This window comes from Scyliorhinus torazame, chromosome 13 (assembly GCF_047496885.1).
Source record: "Scyliorhinus torazame isolate Kashiwa2021f chromosome 13, sScyTor2.1, whole genome shotgun sequence".
Lineage (NCBI taxonomy): Eukaryota > Metazoa > Chordata > Chondrichthyes > Carcharhiniformes > Scyliorhinidae > Scyliorhinus > Scyliorhinus torazame.
Genome location: NC_092719.1, coordinates 26833257 through 26851398, shown reverse-complemented (window position 1 = coordinate 26851398; position 18142 = coordinate 26833257). Strand labels below are relative to the sequence as shown.

Below are 18142 nucleotides of genomic sequence, written 5' to 3'. Positions count from 1 at the left end.
TGGAAGTCTAGTTTGGATATTATATCAATACACTGGTGATTTGGGGGATTTTGATGACGTGAAGTACAATAATTAACAGTATCCAGTCCGGTTTTCAATAATATTGATCAAAACGTTATCATAGAATCCCTTCAGTGCACCGACCCTCTGAAAGAGCACCCTACTTAGGCCCTCACTACCGTTAGCCAGTAATGCTTACCACTGTGCCACCCACCATCCTTTGAATACAGAGTTGTTGATGTGAGATATGAAAATGATGGATTTTGAGGACAGCACAGAAGGCGCTTGGAGTTGGAAGTGAAAGTGTACAATCATCAGCATGTGTTCAAAGGTGTCAGTTAGATACAAAGTAAAGGTCCCTTCACTCAACGTTTTCCCCCACTGCACAGTACTTTCTCACAGAATCTACTTTCATGGTTCTCATGCCAATTTTGTGCCAATTTGCTCTGACTTTGGTCCTGTGAACTTGCCTGCATTGAATACTGGGATCAAGATACCCAAACCTCATTTCACATTGTCACTTTGGACAGCAGTAGTTGCTGAGGTTGAATGGGAGGTTGTAGAAGTAAATCCACAGAGTACAAGACAAGGAAGTTACACTGACACTTTGTAGAGAATTGCAGAGACAACACCTGGGAGCACTGGGGGGAAATACAGTGAGATTGCACTCCCACAGTGGTTAAAGTGGGCTGAAACATTATAATCCTGACTCCGACCCCAGTAAGCCTCACGCACATCACTAATAGGTTAACAAGATCATTTTTTAAAAAGCAAACTGAACACTGTGGATAAATGGATAGGATTGAAAAGCAGAGAAATCATGTTAAATTTGCTTACAACATTGGTTGGACCACACTTGGAGAAATGTGCATCGTTCTGGTCTCCAGATTGTAAAAAGCATATATAGACACTGGAGGAGGTGCTAAAAAGTATTTACAAGAATGAAAACAAAATTGTGAGGTTATACCTGTTAGGAAAGACTGAGCAGACTGGAGCTCCATTCTCCAGAAGGATGAAGGGTAACCTGACGACGGTCTTTAAGGTTATTATAAGGTATCAGTGGTTAGCACTACTGCCTCACGGCGCCGAGGACCCGGGTTCGATCCCGGCCCCAGGTCACTGTCTATGTGGAGTTTGCACATTCTCCCCCTGTCTGTGTGGGTCTCACCCCCACAACCGAAACAGATGTGCAGGGTAGGTGGATTGGCCAAGCTACATTGCCCCTTAATTGGGAAAAAAAAAATTGGGTACTCTAAAAAAAATGTTTTAAGATTATGATAAGGTAGGCACAAGGACAACGTTTTCATTTGTGGGCGAAACTAGGGGTCATGAATATAAGATGGTCAATAAAAAATGTGCGAGAACTTCTTTAGATGGAGAGTTGTGAGACTGTGAAACAAGGAGCAGTTGACCTGAATGACATTGATGCATTTAAGACGAATCTAGATAAACACACAAAGGGGAAAGAAATGAAATTAAATGAAAATCGCTTATTGTCACAAGTAGGCTTCAAATGAAGTTATTTGGGCCAGCAGTAGTTGCTGAGGTTGAGTGAAAAGCCCCTAGTCGCCACATTCCGGCACCTGTTTGGGGAGGCTGGTACGGGAAACAGTAGGAGATGAAGAGAATGGGAAGAGACACGTGTGTCAAGTAGAAACACCGACACTGATCAGTTCGTCTAAATGACCCTGTTCCGTGCTGTAAATTCTTTATACATCTGTGTACTCTTCCTTGTCCAGTATTGTTCCACATTCAAGTAGATGAACGTTGCGAGTGATTTACTGGAGACAAATAACTGTGCAAGCTTTTTAATCAGTGAGTTAGAATAGGAAATTAAGAGCAGTCAAATTGCCCTTTCTGGAGAAGAGTAGCCTACGGGTTGGCAACAGTTCATGATTCAAGACGCAAAATATATTAAGGGCATTGGTGCATTTTTATCATTATTTCTTAGGATGTGTGCAACAATGGCAAAGTCACAATATATTGCACATCCACAGTTGCCCCTTGAGAAGGTGGTGATGATTTTCCTGAATCATTACAGTCTTTGTGATGAAGGTACTACTCTAATTTTCCCTTCTTAAGGAGTTCCAAGATTTTGTTCCAGCAGGAAGGAATGGTGCTAATATGTCCAAGTCAGAATGGTGTGTGGCTTTATTGATGTTCCCATGCATCTTCTGCCCTTGTCCAAGTTGATGGGTTGTCCAAGTTGATGGTGTGGGTGGCACAGGTTTTGAAGAAGCCTTGGTGAGTTAATATAGCACAACCAGAGGTTGTACAGGTGGATGTGGCGATGGTCTTTGTCTTAGCACGAAGAGAACGGAGGAATCTGACTCCAAGGCGAAGTAACCAATCATACTTGTTGACCTGTTAAAGTACTGGAATAATTGACTGTAGCCTAATGACTGTTGAAGAATTGAACGAAGATTGAGCAGATGTGTGCTGGTATACAACCCAGGGAGATAATTGGTGACACATTAGAAAGGAAATAAAATGGTGTCACCTGCAGACCTGAATGATGCTCAGGAGGATGGAGGTGGATGCTATTTTTGAACTGCGAAACATAAGGGCTCTGGAAAGGTTACACTTCTCCCAGGTCCAACGGGCTTCGACTGACAATTAAATTAAACCGTCTAGTCTGAGGTAAATTATTCACACTTTATTCCCTGAACAAGTAGGAATAAGTCACTTAAACTACAAAAACATCTCTTTTAATTCAGTCGTAAAGGTTAAAAATGGCAGGACCGACGTGATGCAGAAGACCGCGCGGTTTTATTGAAATGGAACTTTGTAATTGTTGGTTTACAATGTACAAAAAAAAAAATGAAGCATGCATTTCTTTGGCACCAAGACTATGTTAACGACAACAGAGGACCATCAAGAGGCCACTGAGCCGTCACTGACAGGAGAGTTAATAAATTTGTGCAAAAATAAAGTGCCCCAAACTGCAAACGGCTGTCGCAAACGAGATAATGAACTAAAAAAAACAAAAAAAAAAGCAGCCAGCCACACACTAGGAAACGCAAACCAACTGCACAGGACAGCAGGGCACCTAGCGAAATATCTCCCTTGAACCGAAAAACTGCTAGTTCAACTGTTCAACCAGCAAGGCACCGATGAGACCGCCACCACGCCAGAGCCCATCACTGAATCTGGTAAGTCATGTAAATAATGTCTGCTGTCTGTTTTAGTTAGAAATAAATAAATACTAACACCATAGCCCTATCCATTAGTCATCGCTAATATGCATGCTAGCTATGATTCCGTAGAGTCTTGTAGATCCTTAGACGTAACGCCCCAAGTCCATAATCGTTTGCTGTGCCTGCAGTAAGATCTTTGATAAGTGGCACTTTGATGCTGTCCTGATGGCTCAGTGATTGAATGCACCTCCTCGTGTACTACTGAGCCATACAGGCCAGGAAGGTCTCAGGTTCGACCCTTGGTCTGTGCTGAGTTAGCTGATCTCAGCCAGGGGCAGCTAGGGGGAGTTGGCGATGGAGGGCACTATGATTGGCCTAAGTGTCCCTGGTGTAGGGAGGGATGAAAACCAAAAATCAGCCATGGTTCCCACTCCAGATCGACACTCAGTGACTCCTGCTGGGCAATGTGCGTGCGTATGTGTGTGTGTGTGTGTGTGTATGTGTGTGTTTAGAAGTCGGCGTGAGGAGAGGTTTGGGCATGGTTGTGAGATTTCTTGTGGTCGGATTGCCTACCAAAGCTTGCTGCCATGCGGAAAATAACTCGGCGGGCAGTTGCAAGAGGGATGCCGGTGTCTGTCGGACCTTTCCCCAGCAGGAGTCACTGCTTTCAGGAGAGTGGAGAGGGAAAGACAATTGAAAAAGCGTCAGTGGTACTCTGTCGTCTGCAACAGTCTGATTGTAAAAACAAAATCTCAACTTGCTGCATAGCCCCAAACCCAACATTAAAGGCAACCTCTTATGTCTCCACAGATGAATCTCTCACATCTACCAGCACTGAGTCACTCGAAGGACTCATCAACATTTTCAAAGACGATGACGCTTCTGAGGAAAACGGTGATAAGTCTGACCAGGAAGAAAGCGCCACAACCCCACCAGACCCAGAATCTGAACACCACACCTGTGACTGTGCTGTGGACTGGCAGGAGGACTTGGCGCAGGACCCGACTCCTGTGGCTGGATCTTCCAAAGGACCTCTCCTGGATTGTGCCATGCAAGCCGGAGGGTCCACCATGGAAGACCAAGGGACACAGCAGCCACAGCTGAGAGACACTGTCCCTGAAACATCCCCAGCGCACACCCAACAGATGTTGGAACAGACCATTCACCTCCTTCATGAGGCAGTGCAGAACTTCCACGTCACTGTGCAGTCTGGATACACCCAGATGCACAGTGACATGACAAGATCGCATACCATAATGCAGTTTGGTTGGGCACAATTCACAGAGCAAGTTGGCTGTCTGGTCAGCCTGCTCAAGACCCTGGTGCGAGACCATCAGGCCTCTACCCCTCAGCTCCGTGACGTAGCAGTTCAGAGCTCTCTCAAGTCCCCTGAAGGCCAGTCTGCTGGCGTGGTGCTACCAACAGCCAGCTCTCCTGTAGCTGATGTACTGCCAAATACACAGTGCAATCCAGTGGGGGATCACTTAAATGATGGATCCTCCCAAAGCTCAGTCACCTGTCCTGTAAATAGAACACATGTACATAGTTTTAATATATAACCATGTAAATACACAATTGCATTGACACAATTTGGGTTCCACCATTGTTAAGTTGTACATCTTCTACATCGGTCAACCAGACTACCTCAACACTACCAATTGAAAAGAAGTGCTCTGTAACTTTGTTTTAATTTGTACGTTCATCTACATAGCTACTTAGTGAAGGCATCTATGCTGTTTTGTTGGAACAGTCAACAAATGTTAGTTCATTATTTGTACTGCTCATCAAACCATTTGACTAAACAGTTTCTATTTCATCACTTCTTTGTCTCTTGTCTTCTTTCCTCGTCCACAACAGTGACTAAGATGATACTGGCTATGATCCTCCCAAGTGTGTATCATTACTGGTTCCCCATTCCTGGTAACATCCTGGTGAATCTACATTGTCCTCTCTCTAACCTTCCATGTCCTTTCTATAATGTGCTGCCCAAAACTGCAAAGAGCACATTTTGGACCACTTTATCTTTACTGCTAGACTCCACACTGGGTATAACAACTTTTCTATCTATCAGGTAGCACTACCTCAGTACTGCACCAGAGCACAAACCTAGATTATGTGCTCAAGTCCTAGACTGGGACTTGAACCCATAAATTTGCCGTTACATTTTCTCTTCAGTCGTATCTCAAGGTGTGTATCTCACTGCTTCTGGGTTTACCTTGTGCATCTGTTGAAATTTTGTCTTGTGGGTCTTCAGAGACCGACTGTCATCAATATCTTCACACTCAAAGTGGTTTGGAGCATCACATTCAAAATTAAATTAAATTATTTGTTGCGACACAAGAGTAAGTAATAATAATAACAATATTCACCTCGCAATTTATTACTATTTGAAGTCCAGTTACTGTTTTTATGTTGGCAAATACAGCAGCGGTTTTGTCCCACCAATGTACCACAAACCGTAATGAGACAAATGAACGGTTATCTGTTTTCAGGGTATTAATTCAGGGAGAAGTGTTGGTTAGGACACCGAGAAGAAAGTGCTGTTCTTCAATCAGTGTCATAGGATCTTGAATTAGGAGACAATTGACGTTTGCAGCGCACAAAGAAACCATTTAATCCAACTCTGAGATCCAGATCTAAGCGCACTCACCCATGCTCTTGCCAATGCCCAGTATCTCCTAATATTTATCCTCAAAATATGCAGTTGTGTCTGCCTCACCATTCCCTTCCAACTCGAATAAACATCTGCCTAAAGATAGTCCTCCTTGTATCGCTTCCCTCTGAGTGCCAACTTTAAATTGATTACCTTTTGTCACTGACTCCATAGCCAGAGGGAATAGGCATTTCCTGTTCACACCATCAAAACTCTTCAGCAAATTTAAATCCCTTCATAATTTACAAAAAAAGCTTGTATAATTCCATAAATCTCCTCTTGGACTTCTCTGTTACTTTGGAAATGGTCCCTGTTTCTCAAACTGTCCTCAAAAATAGTTTTCCCAACCCTCGTAGCATTCGGGTGAATCTACACTGCAAGCTCTCTATGGTCTTAATATCCTTTCTATAACACAATGCCCAAAACTGCACACAGCATTTTGACTATGGTCTAGCCATTGCTTAGTACAACTTTAACTTTACTCTTATATTCCATACTCGGTCCAACAGATCACCCATCTACGACAGTACTGCACTAGAATTCAAATTTTGATTACTTGCCCAATTCCAAGAGAGGGGATCAGATCCATTAATTTGCCCTTAAATTTTCTGTTCAGTGGTTATTTCTGTGGACGGTAACATCTCCAACCAAGAGAGCAAGTGGACAAACGACTCAAGTTGCAACCTTCACCAATATTATTTTCATCTTCCTTTCTTATCTCGTCCTTCTTCCAAATGTTACAACTAGATAGATTTGTTTTACACTCCTTCCCAGTTTGTCACCAACACTTTGTTGATGCTATTAGACCTATATCTTCTTGTGAAATAATGGCTTCTAATTTCCCAAGTTTATACCCCACACTCTAACCATTGCAATACATAGGCTTTACTTCTTTTTTGTTCTTCTTAACTCTCCTTTTTGTTAGTGTTTTTAAATTCTATCAGAGGATGTGGGCACCGCTGGCCAGCCCAGCATTTGCTGCCTATCCCTAAGTGCCCTTGAGGTGGTGTGAGCCTCATTCTTGAACCGCTGCAGTCCATGCGGTGTAGGTACACCCACAGTGCTGTCATGAAGGGTGTATAGAATTTTGACCCAGCAACAGTGAAGGAATGGTGACATAGTTCCAGGTCAGGACGGTGGGTGGCTTGGAGGGAACCTTGCAGGTGGTGGTGTTCCCATGCATCTGCTGCTCTTCTCCTTCAAAGTGGTATAGGTCAGAGATTTGAAGTGTGCTGCTGAAGAAGCCTTGGTGAGCTGCTGCAGTGCATCTAGTAGATGGTACCTACTGCTGCCACTGTGGTGGAAGGAGTGAATATTTAAGGTGGTGGATGAGGTGCCAGTCAAGCAGGCTACTTTGTCCTGGATGGTGTTGAGCCTCTTTAGTGCTGTTGGAGTTGCAACCATTGAGTCAAGGGTATTCCATCAGACTCCTTTAGATATGTGCCAGAGGATTAAAGGACTGAATTCAAACATGTGTATAAGGATAAACACAGCAACTACATGGCAGTCAGTTTAATGTTGATGGTGACACAAAATTAAGTCACTTGGACAAATATGGATTAATTAAGGAAAGCCAGCATTGATTGTTAAGGGAAAATCATGTGTAACGAACTTGATTTGAGTTTTTTGATGAAGTAACAGAGAGCAATGTGGTTGATGTGGTGTATATGGACTTCCAAAAAGCATTTGATAAAATGCCACATAATACATTTACCAGCAAAGTTCAAGCACAAGGAATGGAAAGGACAGTGGCAGCATGGTTACAAAGTTGACAGAGTGACAGGAAACCCAGAGTAGTGATGAACAGTGGTTTCTTGGACTGGAGGAAGGTGCACAGTGGGGATCTTCAGGAGGTGGATACCAGGGCCACTGCTTTTCATGGTACGTATTGAAGACCTAGACTTGGGTGTACAAAGCACAATTTCAAAATTTGCAGGTGACATAAAGGTTGGAAGTATTGTGATCTGTGAAGAGAATAGCGATTGACTTCAAGAGGACATAGACAGACATTTGGAATGGACAGCCATGTGGCAAATTAAACTTAATGGCCAGAAGAGTAAAGAGATACATTTTGGTTGGAAGAAGGAAGAGACAATATAAAATAACGGGTATGATTCTAAAGGGGATGCAGGAGCAGAGGAACATGGTGCTATATGTGCACAAATCATTGAAGGTAGTATGACAGGTTGAGAATGCGGTTGAAAAGGCATACAGGATCCCAGGTTTTATAAATAGAAACACAGATTACAAAAGCAAGAAAATTATTATGGAACTTTAAGAAACATTGGTTCAGCCTCAACTGGAGAACTGTATCCAATTCTGGGCACCGCACTTTAGGAAGACTGTGGAAGCTTCAGAGAAGGTGTGAAAAAGATTTACACGAATGCTTCCGGGGATGAAGGACTTCAGTTGCATGAATCGTTTGGGGAATCTGGGGTTCTTCTCAAAAAAGAGATGGTTGAGAGTAAAATGGACAGAGCAGATCGGGAGAAACTGTTCCCATTGATGGAAGGGCTGAAAACCAGAGGACATAATTTTAAGGCAATCGGTAAAAGCACAAGGAAAATCTTTTATTACGAGTGAATGGTTAGGATCTGGAATGCGCTGCTTACAAGTGTGAGAGAGGCAGGTTAGTTTGTGACCTTCAAAAGGGAATTGGATCAGCAACTGCAAAAAAACAAATTTACAGCATGACAAGAACAAGGAGGTGGGACTAGCTGAGTTGCTCTTGCAGAAAGCAAGCATGGAGGTGACAGGCTAAATGTCTCTCTCTTGCACTGTGACCATTTTTAAATTCTATGATAGTACAATAAATTCTTACTTAAGAAAAGCAAAATATTGCAGATGCTGGAAATATGAAATAGAAACAGAAAATGCTGGAAAAGTTCAAGTCTGACAGCATCTGTGGAGAGAAAAAACAGAATTAACGTTTCAGGTCCATATGACTTCTTCAAAGCATTATGTATTAATGCATGTCACATGTAAAACCTCACATGATATGATATGATATTCAGATGTCTTTGTCGCACTTGGGACAGAAGTAGCAAGAAACAAAGATGACCATTCAGAATGTACCAATGTGCAAGGAAAATAAAATATTGGAGTACTTTAATTTTTACTGATGCAACCCTTGGGGTATCAGAGCAAAATGCCTATTCACTGCCCAGCGCCGCTAACTCTTCTTCGGTCACATTAAACATACAACGTAAGCTCTAATGGGGAACCTACCACTGTGTAGGGAGGAAGTTATAATGGTGTTGCAACATCAGAAGAGTTATAGTCTGACTTAAAAGGGGCACGAGTTTTCGAAGATCGTACAGCAACTTTGGTGTGAGTTGCCTAAGCCCTGAGCTCTGGAACTCCCTCCCTATCCACCTCTCATTCTTCCTTTAAAACATTTCTTAAAGCCTACCTCCTCGATCAAGCATCTGACCAACTATCTCCCTTTTGTGGCTTGGTGTCATACTTCGATTTATAATGCTCCTAATGATTCCCTGGGGAGTGAGGAGCAAGCAGAGCAATTACGTGCCCTATGCTATCCATTCAGATAGTTCAGTTGAGCTGGCAGGCTTCATAGTTGGTTTTAGAGAAGAAAATAAAAGATGGGGGGGCAGGAAAGACAATGGTTGTCTTCACCCCTTCCCTGTGTCCCTGTGTTTTGCTACACCATCAGAATCCAATGTCTACACGCTGTTAATTGGCCTTCCCACAAACAAAGATATGTTCCAATCACTATCCCTGATCATTAAGTAAACTTTAAGTGAACGCGCCCATTGTTGATTTAACATCCATTTGACTTTATAGCCTTAAAAGGATTAAGGTATCTTCACGTCAACAGAAGTATGCCATGTCTCATACTAAACAAAGTTCTTGGTTTCATGAGGCAGAAAATCTATAGGTTGAATGTACATTTCCGATCATCACATTACAGGTGTCATACTTTGAATTTATACATTGTACTAATAAAACAAAGGCAGTCATTTGGAAAGCACAGTCTCTCAACAATTGTAAAATGAGTTGACACAGGAGTTATGATGTCTGTTACTTCTAACTGACCCGAGCAATCAAACACAAAAACATAAGATAAGCCTGTGACATGAACTATGAAACTCTGAAATCATCCAGTGCTTACTTAACAGCAGCAACACTTTGTGGCTTAAAAATAAAAAGTAAAATAATATATTATGAATTACAAGTCACAACACTTCTGCATCGTCTTACTAACTGTGAGCAATTCCACAGGTTATATGTGTGTGATAAAAGAACCTGCACATTAAGCCCTAAACTACACATGAACAATGCCATGGGGGGAGTGGGGTTGGTGGTCAGTCAGATTGTGGTAAATATTTCTTCATCAGTTCTCCGTCCCAGAGCATCACGATCTCCAGCATGGGCAGGATCCAAATTCACCCCAGCCTGAACGGGGATCGAACACCTTGCTATAGGCACCATTCTGATCTGTCGTTGGCTCAGTTGCCACCCAGTTCCTTGAGGTCTCTTGAGTTGCTGTGGCAACAGACACTTTTATGGGCGCGTTGTAGTCTGGAGCTATGGATAGTGATGGCAGACGCTCCAGTTTCTTTCCAGGCTCTTAGCGATAAATATTTACATATATAAATATCCCAGCTCAAACTGCACCAGTGGTTCGGTTGGTCAAATCAGAGTAAATGTCGAACAGTCATCAGAAGTTGAGGGCTGACAAGAAAAATGTTTGCTGACAAATTTTATTTTATATAATTTCAGTTAATGAAATTTTTCAGTTGTGTGGAGCATGATTTTTAAAATATTCTTCCCTGAAATATCCCCCCTGCCTTGCCTGAAAGAATTGTTTCTTTTACCAGAATTTAATTCAGTAGGAACCAATAGCATACCACAGCAAACATTTTTTACATGTGACTTCAGCGGAGGTCAGGGGAAACTCACCAGTGGCTGGGGTCATCGTTAGCACAAAGAAAGATAATTGAGTTTAGTGGAAGCTGACCACTTCAACACAAGGAAATTGCTTCAAGAGTTCCTCCGGACAACCTCCTAGGCCAACGATGTTCAAGTCTGAGATAGACAGATTTTTAATTAGTAAGGAAATCAAGGGTTATGGGGATAAGGCAGGGAAGTGGAGTTTTGAGGATTATCTTATCAGGGACGCGGTTTGATAGGAAAAAACTCCCGTTTTGGCCGCGTTCAGCAGGATGCTTGCAGCACCGAGAACGACCCCAATATTATATGGGACGCCGGGCCTTGGCAAAGAATGTTGTGCCTAGGCTGCACTTACGTTTCAATTCCTGCACTAATGAGCTCAGCTCAGCAGTGCAGGAAGAGATCGGGGCGGCACTTAAAAATGATCTCTTGACCCCCCCCCCCCCCCCCCCCAAGGCCTATGAATCCCCACAATGCCTCAACTTATCAATTAGTGAGTCATCGAGCCACCCGCACCCTACCTCATAAGGGCAGGGCACCCCAGGCTCAATCCCCGGCACAGGCAAGATGCCACCTGGGCACCTTGGCACTGCCAGCCTGGCACCCGACAGTCCTTCTGCCAGGCTGGCAATACCACGGTGTCTGAGTGGCATAGGGAGTGCCAGAGTACCACCCTGCCTAGAGCCGAACTAACTGGGGACCCCCGATCACCTGGGAGACCCCACCAAGTGCCGTTACACCTGGTTCACATTTGTGGGAAGCTGTGCTAATCGGTGCCGCGGGGAGGTCTCCGAGGCAAGGCTGTTCGATACCGCACCGTGGATAACTCCAGCGTAGACATATTCAAGTGAGACTGACTACTCACTTGAATATGCCCATTGAGGGCGAGATCCAGATTGCGACGCCTCGCGAGATCTCGTTAGATCTTGCGAGGCACAACGAGCATTGTAAAGCTTGCGAGACGCCTCTCACAAGATTTAACATCCTCATTGCGTCCCGAGTCGGGCACGTTGAGGCCAGTAGATCATGCCCCACATCAGTTATGATTTCATTGAGGGCGGCACAGTGGCTCAGTGGCTAGCCTCATAATGCCGAGGACCCGGATTCAACCCTAGCCCCAGGTCACTGTCCGTGTGGAGTTTGCACATTCTCCCCGTGTCTGCGTGGGTCTCACCCCCACAACCCAAAAGGATGTGCAGGGTAGGTGGATTGGTCATGCTAAATTAATTGGAAAAAATAATTGGGTACTCTAAATTTATATTTAATAAATGATCTCATTGAATGGCGGTGCCGACTCAATGTGCGAATGGCCTACTTCTGCTCCTATGTCTTATGGTCTTAACTCTCCTGCTGCTTCATCAGTGACCTTCCCTCCATCATAAGGACAGATGTGTGGCTGTTTATTGATGGTTCCACTTGCAGGATGCAGGACACCAACTCACCAAAGCGTCTGTGAAACTCTTTAATGCCACAGCCTCGAATGTCTAGATTTGAATTCACAATGCCTGGGTTGTGAGTTCAGAACTGCAACCGTGCTGCGGTATGCAAACTGGTCTTTCTGAAACAGCGCTATGGTCTCAATGTCCCTGTCTCCAAGGACAAGGACAACAGTTGCATCACCACCTCCAAAGTTCCCCTCCCAGTCACAAATCATCCTGTCTTCGACATATTGCCTTCATCTTTGCTTGGTCAATATCCTTCATTTAATTCCCAACCTGACGGCACCGTGGGGGTACTTTCAAAACATGTACTGCATGGGGTTCAAGAAAGCAGCCGGCCACCACCTTCTCATGAGCAGCTAGTGGTTGGCAGTAAGGGGATTACCTTGCCAGCAGCACCCATATCCTGGAGCGAATAAAACTAAAATCCAGACAATGAGCTTCTGCAAGCCTTTTGGCCAGTATGGACTGGTTGGATTGTATAGTCTGTTTACTTGTTGTAGCTTCTATCTATCCCTATATTTTTGACGTTACGGGCTTTGATGTAATGGGCAGTAAATTTCTGTGTTGCCAATATTGCTCATATCCTGAGATCAAATATAAAACAACTCCATACTACACTATCTGTACTTTAGACAGATTATCCCCTTGGAACACAATGTAAGTTGTTAAATTTTACTATCTGTGGACTGTGCACAGTGAGGGACATAAATAGACGCAAAATATTTGTGCAGAGCTTCATCCAATGTGGAAGTATAGAATCCTCACACCCAGAGCTAATACTGTCACTTTGTCATTAAATTTCTTTAAATACAATCTCTCTCCCACTTCAATATAATCTGCCCGATTGCGACTGCACTAATTAACTATCTGACCTGTGCTGTTATTTTTAGTGACCTAATAATACTTGTCTCTGCTGCCTTGCACTGCTTTCTAAACGGCAGGAATTCCGTTCGGGGCTGGGCTCCAGGGATCAGAGGGGACTCTGAAAATCAGCGCGATTGAACAAAGAGCTCTCGGCATCATGACTCACAGCCTCTAGGAGAGCAGTAGAGAGAATCGGAAACAAAAACACGCACACAGGCCACCTACACACCCACGCATACACGTACAGGCACACACGTCCAAATCCCCTCCGCCTCCACACACACCGCAACCCATAAATCAAAGAAAAGCATACTCAACAGCACAAACATACTTTTAAATCTCACCTATCAAACACATGCATAATCTATGTCATTTAGACATTTTCACACTCTACACTTATCCCACCTCTACTTCCCTCTCTCCAGGATTCCATCATCAATCCCAGGTAAAGGCCCCAGTGTAATCAGCTCTCTAGGCTGGGATTCCTGCCCTGCACTTGGGTGGGATGCCATGTGCTGCACAGGTAAGTGCCTCATTGTTATCACAGTGATCAATGTGGCATTCTCCTGCTGGTTTCCCAGCCCAGTGAATAGGTCCCCCGCCATTAACATTAAACCCCAGCCCCTATAGACTTCTTTACTGCAAACAGTCTTTCTAAATGACTCTTCCCTGTCTCCTCCATCTCAGCTTAAATAAAAATGTGATAAATCCATGGATTTATTTGTTACAAAGATTGGGATGATGCGATTAGCTATCTCTGCTGCTTCCCTCCCTTTCCTAGCCCGGCTCAAAGTTTCCTGGCCCTGAACCCACTGAATGTTTTGGGTTTCACTCCTATCTCCCGCTTCAAACCCTGTCTGAGCTCATTTTGTCTGTAAAACATACATGCTGCTCCTTTGAAGCTCTTCCTACTAAACCTCTTACTGCTCAACCTCCCCTCCTGGGCTCCTGTTGTCTAATATTGTTAACGGCTCCGTCTCTCTCCCTTCAAGTGTTGTTCCTCCCTCCTTCAGATTGGCTGTCGTCAACTCCTCAAAATACAAATCCATGAATTATCCGGCCTTAGAAAACCACCACACCGTCCCTAACCTTTCCATTCTCAAATTCCTAAGTGTCCATCTTTCCTGGCGTTCAATCTTTTGAGTATTTCTCCAATCAGATGTTTGACCTACACAGTCATGTTATTTTGTAGACTGCCTATTTCCACCTCTAACTTTGCCTGTCTCTGTTGCTACCTCATTTGATCTGCTGTTGAAACGCTCATCGATACATTTTTTCCTTCTAGACTTGACTATTCTAACACACTCCTGGTTAGCTTCCCATGTTCTATTCTCTGTAAATTTCTGCTCATCCAAAACTCTGCTGCTCCCTACGCCCCCTGACACCCCTCACCCCCAATCCTCATATTCTCACAGGCTCTCACATGCAGAACCTCTCTCACAGCCTTGCCAGAAGTTCAAAAAGGTAACCAATTAAGGTAAATTATTGTAAATTGCAGAGCCTATTAAGGTCCCGCTCCCACACTGACTGGAATTTCCCCCCAGCCCGTGCTTGCACTCATAAAAACAACTGGGCTACAGCTCGGTGACCGCTGACTGTTGCCTGGAGTGGTTCCCCTCCCCTCCAACTTCATAACCAGACAGCCGGGGCTTTTTAAGATTTTTGTGAGGGCCACGAAGAATCCAGCACGAGTTTCAAGGATATAAAGAAATAACATTTATTTACAATAACATATATACACAACAGCAGCAACCTCACTTGCTGCTTACTCCTTCCTGCTGGTTCCAAACTGGCCAGCTTTATTTATGCAGGGAGTCTGCTAATGATTTCTCCGCCCCCCTCAATGGGGAAGCTCATACTCCCACAGGATTGTGGGATTGTCATTAGTCCCCAGCCAATGGTAAGCAGGCAGGTTATAACAAAGATGTAAAGATTAACTTATCTTCACTTCTCCCTCGCAGTTTCCATGCTCAGATAGGCAGCTCTCACCTCGGCCTGTGGCGCTGCCAATCGCTAAGTGCTGGAGGCCTCCCATTGGCCATCCAATGTCAGGAGTCCATCCACTCTCCCTGTTTGGATGACACATCTATTGCTCTTTCCCCTTTAATCGGTTGCAAGATTGAAAATTGTGGTGGGCTGGGCATGCCGTGCAGGCTCGGGACCGGGAACTAGCCCCCATTTAAAGTTTCAGACCCTTAATTGAAAACCCAGCCCTTCGTATGTTTTATGTGCACTTTTTTTCCTCACACACACAAACAGGGAAGATCTTCCATTGGTGCAGATTTCAGACAGTTGAGGAGGCCCAGTCCATTTTTCGGGCTGGGCCTTATTCACAGACATCACCAGCTATGGAGCAGTCCATGCCTTCGAGAAGCATGCTCTCTCCATGTTGACAGTACCAAGCCCATCTCTGGCCTTGGAAGGAGAGAAGCCCATGTAAATGATCACATTCGCCTTGCACCTACCTCAGGTCACTACCCAGATCACTTATTCCAAGGACCATAGAAAGAATGATGGTGATTATGGCGGCAGTAGTAGTTGCTCGCTGTGATATTTAGAGCACTTTCACCAGGCAGAACCCTTGAAATCTTCCCTGAGACCCAAAATTGGGCATCAGGCCTTCTTAGCAACTTACCCACAAGCTGCTGGTGCTACTAAGCTGCTTGCCTTTCTGGCTGTGACACTCGTGTCCCAGGGAGCAGTGGGGTCAGGTTGGTACAGCTTACAGGGTGTGGGGAAGAGGCAATTAAGATGTAGTCGTGGAAGCTAACCTTTTGAACACTAAGGGGTAATTTAGCATGGCCAATCCACCTAACCTGCACATCTTTGGACTGTGGGAGGATAGCGGAGCACCCGGAGGAAACCCATGAAGACACGGGAAGAAGGTGAAAATCCCACATAGACAGTCACCCAAGGCCGGATTTGAACCCGGGACGTTGGAGCTGTGAGGCAGCAGTGCTAACCAATGTGCCACCGTGCGGCTCTAATTGCCATTTGATAGCACCTCAAGAACAGGGGGTCTGAGCCGCCAAAGGGAAGGAGGATTAGATCCTGGGGTTTAAAGAAACAACAGGGATATACAGATTGTGGGAACTGAAGTCTACTAAAAGAAAATCGCCTTTTATTTCTCGTGAGTTGTTGGGGAGACACACAAATTCTCTCTGAAGAGGGTCTTTAAAAATAATCAACGAAATGGGATTATAACCCTGCCGCACGTCATGGTTCATGTAGCACTTTCCATTGAATGTTCCCATGGCAACCAAAGGCTCCATTTAACCATTCAAGTACAAATTGTCTTTATTCTCTTTATTATTCAACCTTCTTACCTCATCTCTTTTTTTTCCTTCCTTTGTCAATGTTTTGCTTTGTGGCCACTCTGGAAGAGTCACGGACATTTTCCAAAACATTGAGACAATGGGACTGAGTAGCACTGCTGACAGACGGGCCTAGCTTGCAAGGTATTGGCTTTAAGAAAATAAGAATTAGGAGCAGTAGTAGGCCCCTCGAGCCTGCACCACCATTCAGTAAGGGCATTTCTGATCTTTTGCTTCACATCCACCTACCTGCATTAACTCTAGATTCCGTGATTCTCTTGGTATCCCAAAATCTGTCAATCTCTAACTTGAATGGCTGCTCAATGAAGTTCAAAATCCCAAAGTTTTCAATGCTGTGGGTTAAGGAATTTCTCCTCATCTCAGTGCTAACTAGCCAACTCTTTATTCTAAGATTGTGACCCCCAAGTTCCAGACTCCCCAGCCAGGGGAAACATCCTCCCAGCATCTAGCCTGTCAAGCCCCTGAACAATTTAAGTGTTTCAGTTAGTTATTAAATGATTTGTATTTTCCAATCTCCAAGTTGCCACACTGACTGACAGGGCAACCTCCCCAATCCATGGTTGTGACAGAAAACACAGGAACATGGGAATTCCTAGATGACAATATAGCATGGTGCATTTGTTTCACCTTCTGACATCCTGGTAGTCACATGATATTACAACAATGGAGGTGTTGGCTAATCACAACCATTAATCTCTACCAGTTAGGCTACAACAGAACCAGGCATAAGGGGTCGGATTCTACAATCCCCCAGCCACATGTTACTCAACGGTGCGCCATTTGTTGCTTCTCTCTTCCCGCCGCTTGTCAATGGGATTTCCCGTTGAAGCCACCCCATGCTGCCAGGAAAACTCCCAGTGGTCAAGAATTTTGGTTACTGCTACTTCGATCCTCCCCGGCATGCTCACTTACTACAAAGGACCGTAGAATTTTCCACCATAAAAGTAGACAATTGGCCCAAGAGCTACCTAGTTCCCCCCCCCCCCCCCCCCGCCCCCCTGCTCTTTCCCATACCCCTGTGGGTTTTTGCTTTTCAAGTCTTTATGTCGTTCCCTTCTGAAGGTTACGATTGAGTCTGATCCCACTAGCTATTTGGGCTTTGCATTCTAGTTTGTAACTGCTTGCTGAGTAAAACTCAAAACGTTCTCCTCACCTCCCCTCTTTCAGAGATTACTTTAACCCACCCTCTGCTGGTGGAAACAATGGGCACCATTTAACCACTGCATTGTGTGGGACTTTTTGCCATGAGACCTTCAAGCTATCTTTAAATATTGTCCAGACCCATAACAGGGCAACTAGAGCTGCTGTCTGTCCTACCAAAAAGGTCCAGGACAGAGCCCTCTTCTTGGTTATATGCTGACTCCCTTTGACTGTGAGCAGCCTCTAGCTTCACAGCTGAAGGCTATTGCTAATACGGAATTAATCTTGTCCATTGTGAGAGCACTTCACAACTGCAGGTTGTGTTTGCAGCTTGCTCCTGCTGGTGGCTACAGATGCCTGAAGACTGCTGTTGCTGTTTCCTTCCTTTTCTGTAACCGGAAAGAAGGACATTTTTTTCGAAGATACCTGGGTCCTGGAACACCGGGCTCAGGGGGAACGTATGAATCCAGAAGGCAATCCGGTCTGAAGCAAGAAGACGCTGTGGGACCTGGTGCACTACATTGATCCAAATGGGCCACTTGCTAACGCTGTTGAACAAATGCTTTGCAAATTGCTGATGCTTTTGTTGCTGGTGTGGTGCGTGCTGCATGTGACTGGCACGTCACCACGGGTTAAACATGCAGCAAGTCAAGGATG

General features: G+C 44.5%; 1 protein-coding gene and 1 long non-coding RNA gene across 7 annotated transcripts in view; one reads left to right on the top strand and one right to left on the bottom strand.

Annotated features, from left to right (window-relative positions):
- LOC140387908 (SH3 and multiple ankyrin repeat domains protein 3-like) overlaps positions 1-18142 on the top strand; it is a 1536301-nt gene that overhangs the window by 1385132 nt on the left and 133027 nt on the right. The window lies entirely within an intron of this gene.
- Positions 7288-18142, bottom strand: part of LOC140387910 (uncharacterized) — a 34581-nt gene continuing 23726 nt past the window's right edge. For both annotated transcript variants that reach the window (XR_011934030.1, XR_011934029.1), the window contains exons 2-4: positions 10714-10839; positions 8612-8692; positions 7288-7691 (exon numbers count right to left, since the gene is read on the bottom strand). This is a non-coding gene — a long non-coding RNA (uncharacterized lncRNA). The remainder of the gene's footprint in view (positions 7692-8611; positions 8693-10713; positions 10840-18142) is intronic.